Source organism: Pinus tabuliformis, chromosome 5_2, assembly GCF_031772625.1.
Source record: "Pinus tabuliformis cultivar Carrire ecotype Pingquan chromosome 5_2, CPIR1, whole genome shotgun sequence".
Classification (NCBI taxonomy): domain Eukaryota; kingdom Viridiplantae; phylum Streptophyta; class Pinopsida; order Pinales; family Pinaceae; genus Pinus; species Pinus tabuliformis.
The window spans coordinates 978,328,716-978,337,402 of NC_142306.1; the positions used below are offsets into that span (position 1 = coordinate 978,328,716).

Consider the following 8,687-nt stretch of genomic DNA (forward strand, 5'->3'; position numbering starts at 1 on the left):
AAAGTACATTTGAGAATGTGAGATGAATATATATATAGATATATATATCTATATATATATATATATATATATATATATATATATATATATATATATATAATCAAATGGAGAGGACCATGTCTTCTCCCTAGTAAATGTGAGGGTACATTGGGGAATGTGAGATGAATACATATATTATTTGAAATAATGGAAGGAGACCATATCCTTCCTAAGATTCAATTTGAGAAGGTAAGTTGGGAATTTGAATAACAGAAATCATGAATTTTATATTAGACCAACATTTCTCAATATTTTCAGATAATGTAAACATTAACAAAATTTGTAGGATAAGATTTAAGTGGGGCATTACACTCTCCCATTCTGGTGGTCCACTACTCTTAATGGAGCTCGAATTTCTGTTGAGAAATGTAGGCACGGAAGTTGTATGGATTACTAATCAAAAGCCAGTTGAACCTAATGAGCTCATATACAATTTGGAACAGAAAATGTTAAATAGAGGAGTGCAGTTTTTACCAGTCAGGGGTCAAAAATCCATAAACATAACTCTTAAGGTAGATATAGTAATTCTAAATACGATTGTTTCTAGGAAGTGGATTGATATGGTTCTCAAAGACAATGTTCCAGGTGGTTTAACTAAGATTATTTGGTGGATTCATGAGATGCGTGGGTGTTGAGAATGCAACAAGATGATGGAGCTTAGTGGAAAGGAGTTGCCTTCACTAAGTGGGCCCGCAGGGTATTTTTGGCGCAAAGTCTATTTTTAGACATATGGATCATGGTCTATGGGTTGCAGTATGCTATTTGTGGACGATTGGTCATGTTGGTAAAAATAGATGGACTTCTATTTTTAGACATATGGGCAGGTTTCTATTTTTAGACTGCCAGGCTAAAAATAGAACAGTCGAATATTATTGTCTCATAATAATATTTGGACTATAAACATTATCTTATCCTCTTGGAGCACTTCAGTTTGAGCTACAGATGTGGCACATGCAGCTGTCAGAAGGAAATACGCTTTCTTTGTGGGTCATTTGAGCTATTGCATGCAGGACTTCAGTTAGAACTCATGTGGTTGAGTTTCGGTTGAGTTGATTGTGGAGTTGATGGAGTTGTGTTCAGTTTGACTTGGTTGAACTAGTTGTATTTTAGTCTAACTAAAGAATACTCTAGTGATGAGTTGTGTGAATTAAATATTAATTAATTCACTAATTATTAACTCATAAAGCAACTGAAGAATACATCAGTTAACTCAGTGCATGTACAGTTCAGTGGAGACAAGTGTTAGAGGTTGAGATTGCTATCAGTTGTGACTATAGTTGTGCATGAGATCTTGCACAATCAATGGGATTGAGTTATGCCAATGAGGACTGCGCAGTGTGGGCCAATACAAGGCAATTGTAGCCTGTGCTCACATTATTTTCACTTGGCATTATGCAGTGGAGGCAGGCAAAGCAACGGAGGATATTTGAACCTGTGACTTGTTCGGATCTGAGCTAGTTTTGTGTGTAACAGGTGGAGATAGTACTGAGTGCTTGTGAGGAGTATTGTACTATGTATTGTTTCATGTTCTCAATCATTATAATATACATATAGTGTGGGGTTTTCAGCTGTAAGCTTTCCCCAGGTTACGTACTGTGTTTGATGTTTCATTGTCTTAATGCTACTAAATTGATGATCAACGTAGAGGAGATTATGTATTGTGCATGTATTCCACAATAGTGTATAATCGGGATAATCTCTGTGAATAAGTGTTTATTATTCAAAATTTCTACATGGTATTGGAGCTGTTGATCATCAGATCTATTATTCAGAAAGTGATATATCCGGTAAAAGCCCATACAGTCAATCTCTGTACGAGAAATACCTTGTTCTCATGAATTTTAGATCAGAGGCAGTTGAGTTGTTGAGCTGGTGGAATTCGAATTTGTAGCAATGTTTTCTTGGTTTCAACATTGCAATCTTTCAACGGATTGCAATTGGAGTATGCTCTTGAGGGCAGGTCGAACTATATTGCATGGAAGGATAGGATGGAGGCGGTGTTAGATGATAATGGGCTGAAGGATTTCATAGAGGCTGAGGTCCCAAATCCTACTGATACTGCTCAAGTTGATGCTTGGCAAAAGAAGACAACAAAGTGTCGAAGGATTCTGTTGGAGGGCGTGAAGGATCACATTGTATCTAGCCTGCATGGAAAGGCTTCTCCATACTTGATGTGGAAAGCGTTGACAGATCTATTCCAAAGCAAGAACGACCAGAGGAAGTTGGCGCTCAAGGATAAACTCAGAAACATCAAGTGTGAGAAGGGAGACAGTCTTCCCAAGTATCTCACGAAGTTCACTCAGTGCAGGGATGAGCTGGGAAGTGTGGGGGTGACTGTCAATGATGAGGACTTGGTGAGCTTGGCTCTCCTTGGTGTTCCAAAGAGTTGGCATTCCTATCAGGACTCTGTCAATGGTCGGGAGAAATTGCCAGGATGGGAAAGACTTTGGTCAGATCCTGTGCAGGAGGAGATCAGGCGGAATACCAGGGACGGATCTTCATCAAAGGGACCTGATGAAGAAAATTGCGCTTTGGCTGCCAAAGCAAAGAAGGGGAAGAGAAAGAAAGCTTCTCATTCTGGTGCGAAAGGCAAGAAGCAGGACATGTCCAAGGTGAAGTGCTTTCACTGTCACCAATACGAACACTATGTCACTAATTGTCTGCAGAAGAAGAAGAACAAGCAAGCTGTTGGATCTGCAGCAGGAGAGGCTCTAGCCTCGCAGTTTGAGCTTGATTTTTTGTTGATCGCATGCTTGGTTTCAAGTGTGATGGGATCGGTGTGGTTCTTGGACAATGGTGCATCTTTTCACATGACAGGAGATCGAGATTTGTTTTCTGATCTGGAGGAGAAAGATCTTGGAGTGCACATCGAGATGGGTAATGATGGTAGATACAGTGCGACCGGTATCGGTACCATTTCCTTTGAGAGGGAGTCTAGTAAACCCTTCGTATTGAAGGAAGTGATTCATGTTCCAGGATTGAAGAAGAATCTTATCTCTGTGGCAATGTTAGAAGACAAGGGATATGATGTTGTTTTTAGCGAGGGAAAGACTTTCCTGCGCAGTAAGACAACTAGAGAAACCCGGAAGATAGGGGTTCGACTGAGGAACCTTTATCAGTTGCATGTAGATGGCTGCGCAACAATGGCATGCAAGGCAGAAGGATTGGTGAGCCAAGATGATGGCGAGCTGTGGCATAGGAGATTGGGTCACCTTCACCATGGAGCCTTGAAGATACTGCAACAGATCACTACAAGGCTTCCTAAAGGCACTCTTGCGCAGTCAGATCAGTGCAAGGGGTGTACTTTGGGAAAGTTTGTGAAATCCACCTTTCACGAGAAGGATAGTTGCGCCACGACGATCCTTGAGAGAATTCACACAGACGTGTGTGGACCTTTATCAGTAGCTTTGACAACAAAGCACAGGTATTATGTGATCTTTGTTGATGATTTCTCTCCTAAGTGTTGGATCTTCTCCGTGCAGAAGAAGAGCGAGACATACTCAAAGTTCTGTGAGTTCAAAGCACTGGTCTAGAAGGAGTCGGGGAAGAAGGTGAAGGATCTTAGGAGCGATAATGGTGGTGAATACATCTCTGGCGAGTTCAAGGAATTTTTCAGTGCAGAAGGTATTCTAAGAGAGATCATAGCTCCCCATAACCCACAGCAGAACGGGGTTGCTGAGCGGAAGAACAGAACGATCGTGGGTGTTGCACGAGCGATGTTGCATGATCAAGGCCTACCCCTTCACTTGTGGGTGGAAGCATGCAATACAACAGTTTATGTGCAGAACCATTGTCCTCACAAGATACTTGGCATGAGTACACCCGAGGAGGCTTATTCTGGTAAGAAGCCTGATCTTTCTCATTTGAGGATTTTTGGTGCTAACGTTTACATGCATGTGACGAAGGATGCCAGGAAGAAGTTGGAGCCGACCGTAGAGGTTGGGATATTTGTGGGGTACACTGATACGCCCCACAACTATCGTGTTTATTTGCCAAACAATGGCAAGACTATTGTGCAACGGGATATAAAATTTCAGGAGGAGAAAGCCATGCAGTGTTCGCTTGAGATGGAGCCACACTTGCATGCAAATGAGGAGCTATTAGTTCCTAAAGATGAGCTTCAGGACGTGGATCAGCCACAAGACGAACTTCATGTAGTGGAAGAGACCACTCATGCAGCGCCAACCATCAGAGGGCGAAAGTGCTTGACAGAAGCTGAGCGATTGGCTCAAGATGTAGAGAAAGTTGTAGGACCACCTACAACCCAATGCAGGTAGAGACATTCACCCAATCAATACACTGGATACATGGCTCTTGTGAGCAAATGTGTTGTGACTGAGCCATCCTCTTTTGAGGAAGCTGTGGAGGATCCCACATGGGTAGACGCCATGGTGGAAGAGTATGATTCGATTGTCAAAAATAGTGCATGGGAGATTGTCCCAAGACCGAAAGGGAAATCAGTGGTGGGTTCAAGATGGATATACAAAGTTAAGCAGGCAGCTAACGGGAGTGTGGAGAAGTACAAGGCAAGATTTATTGCCCGAGGCTTCTCACAAATAGAGGGGATCAATTATGAGGAGACCTTTGCACCTGTCGCAAGGTATTCTTCCATACAGACGATTCTTGCTCTCTCAGCACATATGGGGTGGCACATTCATCAGATGGATGTGAAGACTGTGTTCCTCAATGGAGTCATTGAGGAGGAGGTGTACATAGAATAGCCCGAAGGTTTCGAGATCTTCAGCAGCGAGTCGCATGTGTGCAGGCTCAAGAGAGCTCTGTATGGGTTGAAGCAAGCACCACGTGCTTGGTACACACAGATAGACAGCTATTTCACCGGACTTGGATTCTCCAATAGTGAGGCGGATCCTAATCTATACCAGATTGTGGTGGAGGGTAAGTTGCTTATCATTGTACTTTATGTAGATGATTTGATTCTAACGGGTGATGAGCTATTGATCCTTTCATGCAAGGATGATCTTGCTAAGGAGTTTGAGATGAAGGACTTGGCCCTCCTTCATTAGTTCCTGGGATTGGAAATCTGGCACCGCAGTGATGGACTATTTATTTCTCAGGGTAAGTATGCTCGGGAGATACTGGAGAATTTCAACATGCATGGCTGCAAGCCTGTTGATGCTCCTCTTCCTGGAGGTTGGAGGAAGAAGCATGCCACTCCAGCAGAAGAAGTGGATGCCACTGTTTATCGACAGTTGGTGGGGTCTTTTATGTATCTGGTCAATACATGACCCGATATATGCTATGCTATTAACCAGCTTTCACAAGCTATGGTTAAGCCAACCAAGCTCTTCTGGAAGGCAAGCAAGCATGTATTGCATTATTTGAGAGGCACATCGAGATATGTATTGTGGAACAGACAGGAGGATGAGTTGAAGCTATGTGGCTTCACAGATGCAAATTGGGCAGGGAGCCCAATGGACAGAAAGAGCACATCAGGAGGGGTCTTTAGTATCAGGTTGACAACAGTTTCTTGGTACAGCAGGAAGCAGAGATCCGTGACACTCAATTCAACAGAGGCTGAGTATATGGTAACAAGTTTGGCTGCATGCGAGGCTATATGGATGAGGAAGATCCTGGTCGGTTTGTTCGGTTTGTTCAGTTCTTACTTGGAGCCTACTGTGATTTACTGTGATAACCAGAGTTGCATTAAACTCTTGGCTAATCCAGTATTTCATGATAGATCTAAGCACAATGACATCAAGTACCATCATATCAGAGATTGTGTGCAGCGGAGAATCATGTTACTTTCATACATTCCAACGGAGGATCAGGATGCTGATATCTTGACAAAGGCGCTCACCAGGAGAAAATTCGAATACCACCAAGGCAGGATAGGGGTTGCTGATAATCCATATCTTGTTGAGAGGGAGTGTTGAGAATGCAACAAGATGATGGAGCTTAGTGGAAAGGAGTCGCCTTCACTAAGTGGGCCCGCAGGGTATTTTTGGCGCAAAGTCTATTTTTAGACATATGGATCATGGTCTATGGGTTGCAGTATGCTATTTGTGGATGATTGGTCATGTTGGTAAAAATAGATGGACTTCTATTTTTAGACATATGGGCAGGTTTCTATTTTTAGACTACCAGGCTAAAAATAGAACAGTCGAATATTATTGTCTCATAATAATATTTGGACTATAAACATTATCTTATCCTCTTGGAGCACTTCAGTTTGAGCTACAGATGTGGCACATGCAGCTGTCAGAAGGAAATACGCTTTCTTTTTGGGTCAGTTGAGCTATTGCATGCAGGACTTCAGTTAGAACTCATGTGGTTGAGTTTCGGTGGAGTTGATTGTGGAGTTGATGGAGTTGTGTTCAGTTTGACTTGGTTGAACTAGTTGTATTTTAGTCTAACTAACGAATACTCTAGTGATGAGTTGTGTGAATTAAATATTAATTAATTCACTAATTATTAACTCATAAAGCAACTAAAGAATACATCAGTTAACTCAGTGCATGTACAATTCAGTGGAGACAGGTGTTAGAGGTTGAGATTGCTATCAGTTGTGACTATAGCTGTGCATGAGATCTTGCACAATCAATGGGATTGAGTTATGCCAATGAGGACTGCGCAGTGTGGCCCAGTGCAAGGCAATTGTAGCCTGTGCTCATGTGATTTTCACTTGGCATTGTGCAGTGGAGGTAGGCAAAGCAGCGGAGGAGATTTGAACCTGTGACTTGTTCGGATCTGAGCTAGTTTTGTGTATAACAGGCGGAGATAGTACTGAGTACTTGTGAGGAGTATTGTACTATGTATTGTTACATGTTCTTAATCATTATAATATACAGATAGTTTGGGGTTTTCATATGTAAGATTTCCCCGGGTAACATACAGTGTTAATGTGTGCATGCGATTGATGTTTCATTGTTTTCATGCTGCTAAATTGATGATCAACGTAGAGGAGATTATGTATTGTGCATGTATTCCGCAATAGTGTATAATCGGGATAATCTCTGTGAATAAGTGTTTATTATTCAAAATTTCTACAGTGGGAACTACTTTACTTTGGAGTATGTCAAGCACTTACTAAATGTTGTTGATGCAATGATTGATTCATATACAACAACCAACTATTGGCACAACAGGACTCATGACAACTTGGGATAAATATTCCATAGATGTATGTGGTGCATCTGGGTAGCAACAAATAAATAATGGAAGCATCCAAAGATAATATAGCAAAGAGAGTTCTTCGAGAGCTTATTTATGAATCTCTTGGTGTACGAAATGAAGATATTTTATTTTCTATTATGAATAATGTTTCAAGAGGCAAGGGCCAAGATCTATTTCGACGTGCATTCCATGAAAGTCTTATTTAGCAGAAATTGATGTTCTAGTCCAGAATTCTCAAGCACGAGAATAATTCTTTAGGATAATAACAAAATGAGGCAATGGCATTTCAGCTACCAGTATTGGGCACAACAGCTGGAGGTACGATGGAAATTGTTGTCAATGGTTCAATGAGTCTTTTGCATGCTGCTGGCAAAGAGGGTGTAACACCACTCACAAAGAATATAGTGAATTTCTCTTCTCATGTTGAACATAGGTTAACAATGGAGAGAAGAGGATATGAAAGAGTAAAAGAACACTTCATGGAACACCATATGACATAGATGTAGAACAAGGATACTACAAGATTTCCATAGAAGTGTGCTTATTCCCATAGGGGCTTCACTCAATGAACCTATGACATAGCACGTGCGTTCGTGACATACTAAACAATACCTTTAATTTGAATACATACTGGAAAATACCTCTAAAAATCACATTATTTAACCCCCTACCAATATGAACCCAATACACATTCCCAATTTAAAAGACCCTACTTTCACTACATATTGTAGGTATCCATTTTTTATTAACATTTTTTTATACCCCTTTATACCTTTTCATTAACTTTAAGCTCTATTTTTTATGCCTACTAATCTAAAAACACTTTACCCCTATTATATTCTCAATATATTATGTCATTTTTTCCTCAATATATATCCCCAAATATGAATGCACGTGGTATGATATTGCTCCCTTAGTGAAGCCCCTGTTCTTATTCCATAAAGAAATCAACCAAGAGTTTCAACGCTCCATTCCCAATAAATGACACTCCAATGTAGCACACAATTTGTGATTCAACACAACATACAATCTAATTCTCCTCTATAATCACTGAACTGAATGAGATGTGTTTCTTTTACCTGTTCATCACAGTTATAATAAAAATCGTGAATCTACTAGCCACCTGACTTGGAGACTATGGTGCATGTCTAATTAGTGGGTCATGCAATTTGACGAACGTTAGATGATATTGGGGTCACACCTGCAAACTACACAAAATAACGTACATCCAAAATAGTGCCAAGAAAAGAAATTGACACAAAATTTGCAGGGGAGATGGCAGATCTGAAAGAGTTTTACAGATACGTTATAGTGGAAAATGAGTGCATCACAGTAGTAAAAGGGATAGAATGGCAAGGAATTTGATTCAAAGGTGCAGGACTGACATGCACAGAAAAGACCACAAAAACTAGTGGTTCAGACAAGATTGAACATGTTAGGAACGTACCATCTTTGATACCATGTTAAACATACATCGAATGTGTAAAAAAAATGTGAAAGATAATCGTGTGTTA

The 8,687-nt window shown here is 40.8% G+C and overlaps 1 pseudogene; it reads left to right on the plus strand.

Annotated features, from left to right (window-relative positions):
- The first annotated feature begins 350 nt into the window (after window positions 1-350).
- On the plus strand, window positions 351-7,673 carry LOC149162557 (uncharacterized; annotated as a pseudogene).
- Window positions 7,674-8,687: the final 1,014 nt, after the last annotated feature.